Source organism: Zonotrichia albicollis, chromosome 14 (genome assembly GCF_047830755.1).
Source record: "Zonotrichia albicollis isolate bZonAlb1 chromosome 14, bZonAlb1.hap1, whole genome shotgun sequence".
NCBI classification, from domain to species: domain Eukaryota; kingdom Metazoa; phylum Chordata; class Aves; order Passeriformes; family Passerellidae; genus Zonotrichia; species Zonotrichia albicollis.
The window spans coordinates 7441094-7454395 of record NC_133832.1 but is presented as its reverse complement, the minus strand read 5'-3'; the positions used below and the strand labels follow the sequence as shown (position 1 = coordinate 7454395).

General features: G+C 37.5%; 1 long non-coding RNA gene across 8 annotated transcripts in view; it reads left to right on the top strand.

The window, feature by feature from the left end:
- The window catches only part of LOC106629284 (uncharacterized), a 154715-nt gene that overhangs the window by 111322 nt on the left and 30091 nt on the right, over positions 1 to 13302 (top strand). For 7 of the 8 annotated variants that reach the window (XR_012582706.1, XR_012582704.1, XR_012582707.1 and 4 more), the window contains 3 exons: positions 7006 to 7156; positions 9963 to 10066; positions 11386 to 11532. This is a non-coding gene — a long non-coding RNA (uncharacterized LOC106629284). The remainder of the gene's footprint in view (positions 1 to 7005; positions 7157 to 9962; positions 10067 to 11385; positions 11533 to 13302) is intronic. The other variant, XR_012582708.1, reaches the window with a different exon arrangement.

The window sequence follows — 13302 nt, the reverse complement described above, 5'->3', positions numbered from 1 at the left end:
TTTCCCAATATCCAATCTAAACATTCCCTGGTACAATCTGAGGCCATGTCCTCTTGCTCATTACTTGTGGAAAGAGGCTGACCCCCACCTGGCACCTTGCAGGCACTTGTAGAGAGTGATCATCTTTGTCTCCAGGATAAACACCCCCAGCTCCCTCAGGTTTGTATGTGACAATTTTTAAAGTTGTCTCAATATTATGACATAACACAAGGAATCTGACTTAATATACAAAAAATGTAGGAAGAAAATGACAAAACAATTATTTTTTCTTGAGGGCAAGGCAGTATTAACAATAAACCACTTAGTCTTTGGAGGGGAGCAAAAATAGCATCAGGATTATTGCTGAATATTATTCATGTTTATGAATCATGTTATGCAAAGATTCCCATACAGAATTTTACACAGCCTACATTTTAAACAGGTTATGAAGCACAGAAACATGCCTAGTCTAAATATATTCTTCTTACAGGAAGATTCCTCTTTTTTTTTATTTTCTGGTGTAGCAGTTCACCAGAGCAGAACATCATGTAATTAAAATACATCAAATTTGGCTCCCTGAGCACTTAGTTTTGCAGTGGTGAAGAGCAGAGGAAAAGTGGTATATGATTAAAAATAAGAATATGAAAAATAATGTGAAGAAAAAGAATAATAGAGCGAGGAAGGAATGGGAGACTTAAGGAGTTGTGAGAAAAACTCATGTTGCATGACAAATTCTCCTTGCCAACTGTTCTAAACCCACAGCCTTTAGCTGTGCTGAGGGCTTGATAATTGACTTTATTACAAAATGAAGAGGTAAATTGGATGGTGTTGTGACTAGGCTGCACCACTTAAATTTGGATTCTTTTCTTTATGGGTAGCTACAGAAACAACAGGACCACCCCAGTAACCAGTTTGGATGATGCACTGAAATTCAGAGTACCAAGGCTCAGACCTGAGAGCTGGGAGCCCTTTGCTGCAGCGTGGGGAGAGCACAGCCACAGCTCCCTGATGGGATTCCTGGTTTATTGTACACTTGAACTCTGCTCATGTCCACCAAACGGCTTGACCTTTCCAAGGCATTAAATTCTTCCACTTTCAGAGGTGAAATCCAAAATTAAAAGCAAACTTTTGAGTCTCAGCCTTACTCTGCAGTCTTAAGGGCTGTTTTTAGCTCTATGTTGCCAAACAATAGGGCTGACACAACAAATGTGTCAAGTCCTCAATTTATCACCTGTATCAGTGTTGTGTAAAATTTATTAATCCCTGCAGGAAATAAAAATGCAGGGTTTTGGTTTGTATGCTCACTGTGTCTTGTAGCTGGAGTGAGCAGAGTTGGGGAGCTCAGTTGTGGACTTGCTCCCAGAGGCTTTCAGGCACAGCAGGTCAAAAAACCACTGTGCCACAGTCAGTGTTTATAGATGCTTTCTCTAAATGTAAAAGGTTCATTTTGACTCAGAAATCCTGAGTCAATATAATGAAAATTAATTTCTTGTTTAGCACAAATTTTTATATTAATATTGCCTTTGATACTTGCAGCAAGATTGTGACAGGTGTTTAAAATGGTTGAGTAATTTCATACAAATATCTTTGACTATTGTCATTTAATTTCACTGCACAAATCTTGCAGATATGCCAAACAGTATAATCCTCAAAAGAAGCTTGTTGCAGTCGCAAGAAAAGATATTCTTGTAATTGAGGTGCCACCTGGGATCACAGGAGGTCTGCTCTGTCTTTTTTCCTCAGCTCTGTGTCTGTTTTGAGAGTGACCTTTTGGCAATGTTCTGCAGTCCTTGTAGCACTGTTGTTCACTCAAGGCTGGATGTAGTGAGTGCCCTGTGAACAGCTGTGGAATTTATACAGCATCAGCTATGCAGCTCACACGGTCACAGGGTGCAGATCCAAGGCTGCACAATTGAAAATTAGGCTCGGAAGGCAGAGCAGCAGGATGGATCACAGGGAGCTGAGAGCAGCAATTCATTATTCCTGCCTCTTCTCCTTTCCCCCCACTGCTGTGGCCCAGTTCATTTTGCTGTCAGGCCATGGATGTCACTGTTTTACCATGCTCTTTTTTCAGGGCGTGTTGACATTCCATCTCTAATAGAGTTGAACCTGATTGAAGAGTCAAAAAATTCTCCCTGGTACTGTTTGTATCTCTGCAAATCAGTCTGTGTGTAATAGAGTTGTACAACCAATGCTTCTGCTGCTTCTGCTGCTTGCTTACAAGCTGCTTTCTCAGCTTTAGCAACCTTGCAATATGCAATTGAGGAGTTAATTACTGTTTTAAGACAGGGATAGTGGGATGTTAGGGAATTGCTGAAGTATGTAACAATTTGTATATGAAGATTATCAGATTATTTAGTGATTTTTGATTTATAAGTGTTGATACTGAAAAGCTGGTACAGAAAGAGTAACAACTGGTTGTGTGCACAAGAATAATTTGTAATAGCTTTTTTTATTTGTTGCCCTAACTTAGGATGCTTTGTAGCTTGGATTCAATATCTTGGATTCAAGATAGCACTGCTATCTTTCAGTAACATCCCATAATGTTCCTGCCCCATCTGAGTTCACCTGCACATCTTTTCAGACCTGAGGACTGGTGTGTTATTTCCTAAAAGGATGTGAGACCTCTATTCTGTCACAGGCTGGGGTTTTTTACAGAAATGCATGTAGTAAAAAGGGGAACAGGAATGTTTTGTCATTCCCACAATATTGAGAATCCAAAGGCCCTGCCATTTAAAACAGAATGGGCAAGGTGGAGACACAGCTGCCCATGGATGAAGGTCTGGATGGAGGGATGTGTTCAGGTAAAGCAAAATGTCCCTTTGTGCCTGCGGAGCTCAGGGTGCAGCTCAGCACAGGGGCAGCGGCCGCTCCTGTGCAGGACCCGGGCAGGGACACTGTTTGGAGTTATATAGGCCAGATGTTATTCCTGGCAGAAATCATTGTACTTTTTGTGAGGATCCTTTCTTGCAGTCTTTGCTTTACCTGATATTTAAAATAGTGGGAAGGAAGGAAGGAAGGAAGGAAGGAAGGAAGGAAGAAAAGCTTTCTTCTGCCAAAAAAAGCCCTGTATTTTTCTTATAGGGTGTCTTCTCAGCCAATTTTGAAGAAGACTGTTTGAGGCAGGAGGAGATAAGTTTGTTGAAAACTGGCCCTTTACTAAAAAGATCCAAGTTAATGTTGTACTATTTTTTGTTTAAGAGCAGTTAAGAAAATGGGAGGGATTATTTTATGGAATTCTAATCCTATTGCAACAAAAACTCCAAACTAAAAACAACAACAAAACCCTAAAAAGCCTTGCTGCATTAAAAAAAGATTGATTTAGTTTTCTGTTGTCCTTTGCAGCACAACCTTAACTGTGCTTTAGTACCAAAGACCAGTGTAGTAGGCAGATTGCCATATTATCTGGCAGTGTCTCAATAATGACATTTTCTGGTCTTCCAGTAGGAATCCTTAGGGTACAGACCTGAAAATGAGATTCGTGCATACTATATTATTTAGACATTTTAAACACCTATATACTGAGGCCAAAGGCTTTTATTTCCTATTGGAAAACTAAGACATATCACCAAAAAAAACCTCCAACAAATATTTAAGGGTTATATATAGAACCATTAGCTATAAAGATGGGGGTGGTGGAAGTCAATGTAGTTTTCTATTATAGAATTTTTTTTCTCAGGACCTTAATAGAGGGATTTAAAACAAACTAAATATCTGCTGTTATTAAAGTAATTTAATATCCTAAGAGCTCAAAGGTCTTTCACTGAATGTGACTCCCTCATAGCTTGGTCACTGACACAGCAAACTACCCCACTTTCCCCTAGGGTTGCTACAGCAAGTTTTCTGGTTTTGCTTTGCTTTGCTTTTTTTTCCCGTGCTTTTGTTTGTTTTTGTTTATTGGTTTTTGTTTTGTTTTGTTGGTTTTTTCCCCTGTCCTTTTCCCAGGTGAGGCTCCATGCTTTGCTGCATGTCTTAAGTTCCAGCTTCTGCTGTTTCTACTACTGTGCTGGGCAAGTCGCCAGTGCACACAAATCAAAGTTATGGCTGTGATTGTTTCCTCATGTTGAACTCTAACAAAAGCCCTGCAATGCTAAAGCTATAAAATATTCTAATTCCATGACTTATTTTCCATAAACTGAAAAATAGGGGCTTTAATCTGTGTCTTTTCAGTTTAATATTGAAAGTGAAGCTGCTGGCATTGAAAAAATTAAACTGAATGGAGAATCCAGTCAGTTGTCTGTGAAGGGAAGAGAGAGGGAGAGATCTCTGATTCTGCCTTTGTTTTCCTTCAGTTCATCTCTTGTGGAAAGGAATCCTTGCAGAATGGTAATGGCAGTTTCAGGGATTTTCATGTCTTCCCTCATTTGCCCTGCTCATAAAGAAAAGGGCTGGAGCAGCCCTGGAATAGAAATGGGTGATCAATTATTCTACCCCGTTGCTATCATGAGTCATTTACTCCAGCACATGTGTGATTCCTATTCTACCCTGAGGGGGGAAGATAAATGCTCTACTTGCCTGAGAAAACTAAAATTTAAAAAGTCACATTTCTATTTCCTCATTTGTTCTGTTTGTGGAAGAGAGAGTGAACAGAAACCTTAAGTTTCCTTATCAGTTTTAAGGAAAATGGCATTAAAAAGTCACTGAATAATTATGTATGACCAAAAGCAAATTTAGTGACCTTGCTAGGTGAGGCTGAAAGAGTCTGAACTGTTATAAATAAAGTGCTTGGTAGATCTACCATTTTCTGGAGCTTACTTTCCTATGGCATTTTGAAAGTATCTATAACAATATTATGTTTGTTTCTACCTTTAAATGTTTGCATTGCCTTCATTAAAAAAAAAAAAGCAAACAAAAAGTCTGACTCACATATTATCCCTAGTTGTAAGAAGTTAATAATTACTGAAATTGGTTCTGTCTTATTGAAATGTTCTTTCATCTCCAGAATTAAGACATTTTATCAATTCAGGAAGATTTTTTTCTTTAGAGAAAGAATTCTCTAAGCAGCATTTGGCTGTTGGCAAAGATATTGCATTGTTATTAATACCTTTACCCACTGAGGTTTGCTGCATCCATTTTTACTAAAATCACATTTCTATAAATGGTCTTTCAGTTGTGCATCTTTCCTGCACTTGCAGAAATGGAAATATTATTTCAGGTAGTTTTGACTCTACAAGGGCTGAACTTGTGGCTCTCTGCACTTTCAGCCCTGATTCTGGAGGAGAAAGGTGGGAAGGCCTTCAAGAAGGAAATTTCATTTTCATCTTTAGAAAAACATGGAATCTAGAATAATCCCGGGACTAAAACCTTAAGGGTACTGTCACTGAAGACAAAGTTGGTTCAGCGACAACTTGCAAAGGTGCTGCATTGGAAGGGACTGGTGGATTTTGACAAGGAAGTAGATAAGAACTCAGATTTATTCACTTTTTAGGTGTGTGCCTGATGTACTCAGAACTCAGAGAGCACAACCAGGCCTGTAACCTCTTGGTACTTATGACTTTGGAGGGATAAGAGAGGAAAAGAATGGCCTGTCTTCAGTAAAGCAGGAGTCAATATTGCTTGTGTCTGAATTATGCATGAGACCCTCTATTTTATGGAAGCTGCTGATGCTATAAGCAGTCTGTTATCCCTTTTTCTGTTTCAGATATTTACATCCCACTATTAATGTGATCATTTCATGTGTAGTGTACAGTGTAACTCATAGCCATTTACCAATACTTCATCTACTTCATGAATGCAATTAAACAGCCTGATCTGGAGTGCTGAGCACAGAGCTGGATTTGAAATGCTCATGGATACTTCATTGTAGCTAATCTTTAGGCATGGAAAGCTATTAGCACTGCTGAATAATAGCTCAGAAGTGTCTTTCATTTTATCTATATCCCTAATAGACTTTGCTGCCACGGAAAAAAAAGAATTCTAATTTTACTAGGAGAGTCTTCTGCAAGTTAATTTTATGAAAATGCTAATAACTTTGGGAGTGCTTGAGAGAATTTAAAGAAATTCCCATTTTTTTGCAATGTATCTCTTTAGTGCTGTTTTAAAAGAAAATTGTGCTAGTTGGTGTCTGTGGTTTGATCTATTTTTGTATAACTTTTATGGCCACAGATATTTTCACCATTTAAGATTGTTTTAAAGCTCCTAATGAAGAGAATTTTTAGTACATCTAGGTATTAATAATGCTGGAGCTGTAAGCTAAGCCAAAATTAAACAGTTTACATTGCAAAATGAACCCCCAAAGGATAAAAAAAATCCTTTTGTGTAAATTATAAATTTTGAAAGGTAAAATGAGAAGTCCACAATTTTAATAGTTAAATATTCTCTGAAGCAACCCTTGTAGTGGCATGTCAAATATTTTCATTATGTCAAGTATTGTAAAATATCAGATATATCCTTTTGTAGATCAACTACAGTATTTCAAACAATTTATCCTGCAGGTTTCCTCACAGCGGAAAAGGAAAGAAATAATCAGAAATAAACTCGCACATTCATACTTTTATGAGGTTTAGAAAGTCTACCTTGGTATAAAGGAATTATTATTATTCTTGCAGAAACCCTTATTGATTCTTAGTAACAACAACATGATAAATTTATATGTTTCTATTTTATAGGAAAAATCCAGATTATATTCTTAATATTTTCACATCCTTTTACCTCCCAGTAACATACAAACATGATGATTTGTACATCTTTGAGGGATTTTCTGCTGCTCTCTTGGAAGAGTAAAACCAATACAGCTGTACAAAAAGAGTCATTTTAATAAGAAGTGCAAAATATTTTGATTAATACTCCAATTCTCTGCCATAGTGCCACAGTACCTTAAGGCCTGAGTTAGTATAAGCCGAGAAATCCACTGCAAACCACTGACTTGAAATACAGATTTAACCCTCAGTGTTTGCGAGGATTCACTTTCCCAATTTGAAATGCACTTGGCTTCCTGTGCTGAGTGTAATATAAATACTCAGCTGTGGCTTGAAAACATATAATCTATTTCCTGCTAATGTTTTTCCTCTCCATTCTCTTCCCCAGGCACAAAAAAATGGTCTGAGATCTGGATTTGTATTTTTGTTGCAGAGGAAATGGTTATGCTGGAGGGGACTGCAGGGACATGACAAATCTGAGCTCTCATAGCTGAGGCTTCTTGCTCTCACCTCGTGTCCTGTGTCTGTAGCAAACCCAGGTGAGTCTGTTTGGAAATCAGACAAAAAGTTCAATGGCAGGCTGCTGGACATTCATTCTCCTGGCTGGGACCATCAAATGTGTCCTCTCTCTTATATTTTATTGTGGTAAACATTTAAAAGAATCTTTTTTTTTTTTTTTTCAATTATAAGGATTTGTAACATTGAAATTCCATGCTTGCTAAGGAAGGACTAAAGAGATCTCTAAATATTGTATTCTTTTTAAAAGTGGAATAAATAAAAAGCATATATTTTAATTTTTCAGCTCTAGAATGAAGGATTGTCCCCTTGATTCTATATGTTTTTTTAATTAAGATAGAATTTTCACTGTTAAATCATAAGAGAACATATTTTCATGAGATTTTTATAAGACAGTTATTATTTAAGAAGTGAGTGACCTCACTGAGCCCCACGATAGCCAGGGATATCTGAAACTGAATTATGTCAAAGGACATATCTTCCATGTCCTTATCTGATTGACAGCTGCCAGGTTATATTTCAGTGTTAGTTTTATAGATCATTGCATTGAACAATTACTCTGTCAGGATAATCCATTTCCAGTTCTACAAATCAATTGTTTGTCAAATAGTGAAGGTAAATCTTGAGGCCATAGTGGATATCTTCTTCACAGTGACAATTGTTGAGGTCTTTGTCTAAGAGTTGTCTTTAATACAACAGGAGCTACATGGAAAAAATATTTGTTGGCAGGCAGGAACACAGTGTGGGCTTTTTAGGAGAGGCTTTTGTGGTTTTTAGAAGAGGTGCTTCAAATTTATAGTGATGATCCCAGTCAATATCTGATCTAGGGACACTTTCTGTTGCCTTCACTGGAGTTTGAAGTGAATTTTGGTAACTCTTTTTGTTGACTAATATAAAGTATATTTTGGAATATATAAATATAAAACAAAACCTGTTTTTTACACTATATATATGCCAACTACTACATCTGTTAAATATCATATAACAAAGTATGCCAGCATGACTATTAGGTATGAGGGAACATCCTTCAGTTAAAGTATGAAGATGATGATTAATTATTTGACCAGGAAAATGGAGTCCTAAGCTGCTCTGGCATACAGTAACTCTGCCAGTGGGCACTCTGTAGCAAAGTCATTTTTCTTAACTAGTCAAATTTCTGACACTCTTAAAGCATGTACTGACAGGAGACAATTTTGGTTTGTTAGATTTATTGTTTGGAATCACTCAGCTGAAATAAAAACAACCAAGTGTATCAAAGTAAATGAGGAGCAACAAAGATTATAATTGATTGGTTTGTTTTTGTTGTTTTTTTTTTCCTGTGCCATTTACTATATTCTTTAATGCTTATTTCTGGATTATTGTGATCTATTCAAGGCTTAGAGAACCAATATATGTTCAAAGTAGGACAGAAATTCTGTTACTTTTAGCAGTAGATGGAATTGAAGGGGGGAAACTGTAGATAGTTAGCTATATTTTTAATTAAGCTTTATGGTTGTAGGACTGATGTTTGAAGCAGTCATAATAGGGAATTTGGGTTTAAAATACTATCAGAAAATAATTGCAATAGTAGTTCTTGGTATCTCTCACAGATCTTTGTGGTTTTGCTGACATGTATCCCTCCTGCCCTGGGCTTCCGAGTGCTGCAGGGCTGGGAAGAGCCTTTGGCTCAGGCAGGTGCTGCTGTTGCAGTCAGTAGTGAATCACAGCTGCCTCTGATCAGGGGGGATTTTGGCAGGTTTGTCTGACAATTGAACAGTTGAAAGCTGCCTCAGCCCAGTGTTAGTCATCAGCTCAGCAAACACAGATCTTCATGATCTCAGCCCTCTGTGCCCTCCCCACTGTGGCTTTTGGTTGAAGACAGATTCAATTTAAGATCTCTGGCCATATGCTCACAGCTCCCCATGGGACTGGCATTAGCAGAAGATTAAATTGCTGTGTGCCAGCCGTGTCCTATGACAGCAGATTGTGGCTTGGACTTCTCAGAAGTATGGGATGCAAAGCTTTAGTGGGAATTTGGTTTAGTTGGTGAATACTATCGTGTAAGACAAGTGTTCATGGGGCTCTCTGTAGTTATTCCTTTTTGAAATCCTTGAAAAATCAACCTTAATTTAGCATTTTCCCAAATATTTTTAAAATCTCTTTCTGGAAGTATACACACTCTTGAAATTTCATCCTCTTTAATTTCCTTGAAGTGCTAAAATAGATTTTAAAAACTGGTTTTCAAATATTTCCATTTTATTATTCTAAGGAAGAAAAAAAAAGAAACCCTGAAACCAAAAAGTAAAAAGAAAGGTGTTCCATAAATATTTTAAAATATTAAGGAGACATTTTTTGGGGAAGAGATATGAACCCACCTACATTTAGAATAAAATGTTCAGGGTTGTTTTTTAGGTTGTCTTTGCCTCAAAGCATAAAAAGGATATGGCAAGGGAAGCTTTCCTTTGAACCTGAATTAGGTAATAGATGTAATAAGCCATGGATTAGGAAAGTGTTGCCAATAAGGGGAGCCTTTATTCTGCTTCCTTATCAAAAGTTTGGGCTTGATTGTCCTTAATACAGGCAAAGTAGTGGTAAAATTTAACAGGAAAGGAAAAACAAAATGGGAAAGGGGGAGTGTCCACAGCCAGCTTCATGTGCAGGTAGCCCTTGATGGACAGGGTCACAGTCCTGCCACAGCTTCTTCCTGGTGAAACATGACTGGTACCAGTGAAAAATCACCTAAAATAGGAGTAAAATAACAGGGCTAAATGCCAGACAAGCAGAACCTTACACATGTGTTGAGAGCTCAGGAATCAATAGAATTGATCAAGAGATTTCTTCTCCTTGCAGATCTGTAGCAAACATGGAATTGGGCTCTTCTGGGCACCTCAGCGTGAGATTGCACTTTAGAAGCAATAGTTCCTGCAAATTTGCTATGGAAGCTTCTGTACAAGGTATGGCCAGTTCCTTCTCCTTTCCTTGTACAGACAGCACTGAAAATACTAAAATTTGCTGCCTTTGAATTCAAAGAAAAATTTTTACATGTGAAATAATGTCAGTAAATGAAGTATGCAGGTTTATTTTCATGTAGAATCCTACTCAGATTCCTGTTCCTCTACCTGAGTGTATTTTTTGTGCAGGGATGATTAATTTTTGCACATGAATGTATATCTGTGGATCTTTGCATCGTTTTGGTCATGAAAATCAGATTGAAGCACCAAGAAATGTGTATGAAATAATTTCTCTGATTTTTGAGAAAGTGACTGTATTTTGTCTGAAGAGTAGCAAGACTAAGAATAGTTGATGGGGTTCATGGTTTGCCTTTATTTAATTTAATGGAAAATGAGGTTGTGATGAGGTGACTGACACTTGTTATCTGTTGTACAGGGAAATGCAAGACTGCAATCTTGACAAGCAGAGTTAAATGAAAAAGGCTTTCTTTAGAATCATGAAAAAATGACTACATATAAACAAAATAGGCCTCTATAAGGTGCTTAATCTGAGCAAGCCTTTAGGTTAAAAAGGGAAAGGACAAGAAACACTTCTTCTTTGTTAAAATATTTATAGAAATCTACAGCAAACTTCTAGAGGTTTTTGAAGTTCAAGAATGTTTCTTATCTGCCTCCTGAGACCAAAGGATCCAAACTTAACTTTTATATTAGTCTCTAAGAAAAGGAAGCTTTTCAGTGTGGGTCTGAAGAAAAGAAACCATTTCATCTGTATCATTTCCCTGACACACATCCACATCTGAAAATCACCTGCCTAAAGCCCACAGAACTGAACTTTGTGAGTTCAGGGGAGGGGAAGTCCTGCTTCAACAGGAGGCCAGACCCTGTGGCACTGGTGTAGCTGAGGCAGCGGCTGAGGGGCCTCAGTGTCACTAAACTGCTGTAAACAGCCTCTGGAGTGCTGAAGTGATTGATTTACTGCTGCAATAATTAATTGTCTGTTCCTCCCATGTATCTGATACCATTACACAGAGCACCTCTGATGGGTGGCCTGGGAATCAGAGATCTGAATTGCCACACAACAGCTGGAGTCCTTGGAGAACCTGGGCACAAGTGACTGATTTGGCACAAACCCCATCAGGAAGCAGGAAGTCCTGTTGGTGGTTTTCTACTCTACCTCAACTTTACCTTTTTTTACATGTCAAAATATTTTCAGCCAAATTTGACAAGAGTTTCAAATCTATCCTACAAATGAAGTGGATCTAAGTGATCTGGTAGAGTAGAAGAGTTTTTGACTCATGGGTTCATGTTATATCATATTCTAGAACATCAAGAGAAAGAACAACCAGTTCAAGAAAGCATCATTCAGTCTTGGTCTGTGTTAGACCCAGAAGAATCTGTGAAATAGGAGCCCACGAGAAACCAGCTTCCTCTGGTTCTGCTGCTGGTGAAACTGCTTTAATTATGCCACTGTAAGTACTCACTGAAGTAATTTGCTGGTTGTGCTGGATCTAGTAATATCTAATGGTATCTTTCAAAATAAATTAGCAGTTTAACAGTGTGTTTAGTGATACTCTGAATTAGGATGCTAAAGATTCATAGTAAAACTCATCTGAAGAAGAGTTCAGGGATTTTTTTCCCTCACATTAACACTATCACTTTACACTTCTGTATAATGTTTGCACACTCTGTCACAAATTGCCATGGGCTACTGGATAAATAAATTATTTAAGGAGCTGTTAAATTATCTAGATGAGGAAAAAATCCTATTTATTTACAGAAGAAAAAATTGCTGCTAGTTAAACTCCAATAGCTTTAGTAAACTACAGGAATTAAGTATTGACAATTGTACTGACAATTAACTAATTAGATACTACCTTGTGGAGCATAAATATGCTTTCTTATTGTGAAACCACAATTTCTTTTACTGTAAATGCCCAGTTTGTTATATTTGTTATGAATTTGTTTTGCTGTAAATGGTTAGGTCTTTCAATGACAGGGAACAAGCAGATTCTCTAATTTGCTCTGCCTAGAGGGTAATCTACTGATGAGTTTAAGAGTCACAATGCATTAAAAGCCTCAGGATTGACTGCCCAGAAATAAATAACCTTGCTAGTACTGGTCTGTTGATCAGGATGGGTGACATTATTTATTGCTGCTCCTATGGTGACATGACTGTATAGGAATGTTAAGTAGCTGTGTACTTGCAAATACCCCAGCTTTGTGCAAAGTGAATCAACCACAGGACAGCATTTGTTAAAACAAGACCAGACAAACTTTTATCAGTCACTCTTGGAGAAAATACCCAAGTTTGTGCTGCAGCCATCTATATGATGCAGTTTACATAATGCTGGCTGCAATAGGCTTAATGCCTTCTGATCTTAAAATAAAGAAATAAATAAAGTAGAAAGAGGTAAATGTTGTCTCTTTAGGCATTAGTGGAGAATTTACTTGAGGGACTCAAAAGTTCCCCTTAAGCAATGTTATTTTTCAGGTAAATTTCCTTGAAATACAATAAGTTCAAGTTAAAATTACATTCTTGTATGTAAGTAACATGGCAGAGATAGGAAGTTGTATTGCTTTAGAAGACTGCACACTCATCTCTTTTGACATCCTGCTTTTTTTTTCCTTTCTGTAGAATCTGTAGGAACTACACTTAAGTAAAATCCTTCCGAATAATTTTGTGCTTTTAAGGCACAATTTGCTGGTGTCTTCTTTGTCTATTTTGTAAGCTTGTAACATTGCCACTGAGTTTATTCATATCTTTGGGCTAATCCAGAGCTGTTAATTCTGGTAGTCATTACTGCTTCAAAGCTATTTGACTTGGGGGAGAGAAAGGAGATGACAACTCACATTTGTCCTCCAGGGTTTCAAAACCAGACAATAGATTTGAATATATGTAAGACAGCTATTTTTATTCTCATGTGTCTATTACAGTCATGCATGTAGAAGAGACATCCACCAACTTCATAGCTAAATACACAGCCCAAAGCTGATCTGTCACCTTGCTTAATCAGACCTGTGTGAAATGGTAGGGCTTTATTCTGCAATAAACCAATGAAGCACACAGTTCTCTTGTGGTGGCTATTGTCAAAACAATTGATGTGTCTCACAGTGCTTTGTGTTTATGTTATCAGCCAGGATTACATTCTGTCCTTGTCTTGTGATGTTTTCTTCTCTCCACACAGTGGTAAATGTATACATACCTGGATCTGAGCCTATGACTCATTTGATTTGTCTTC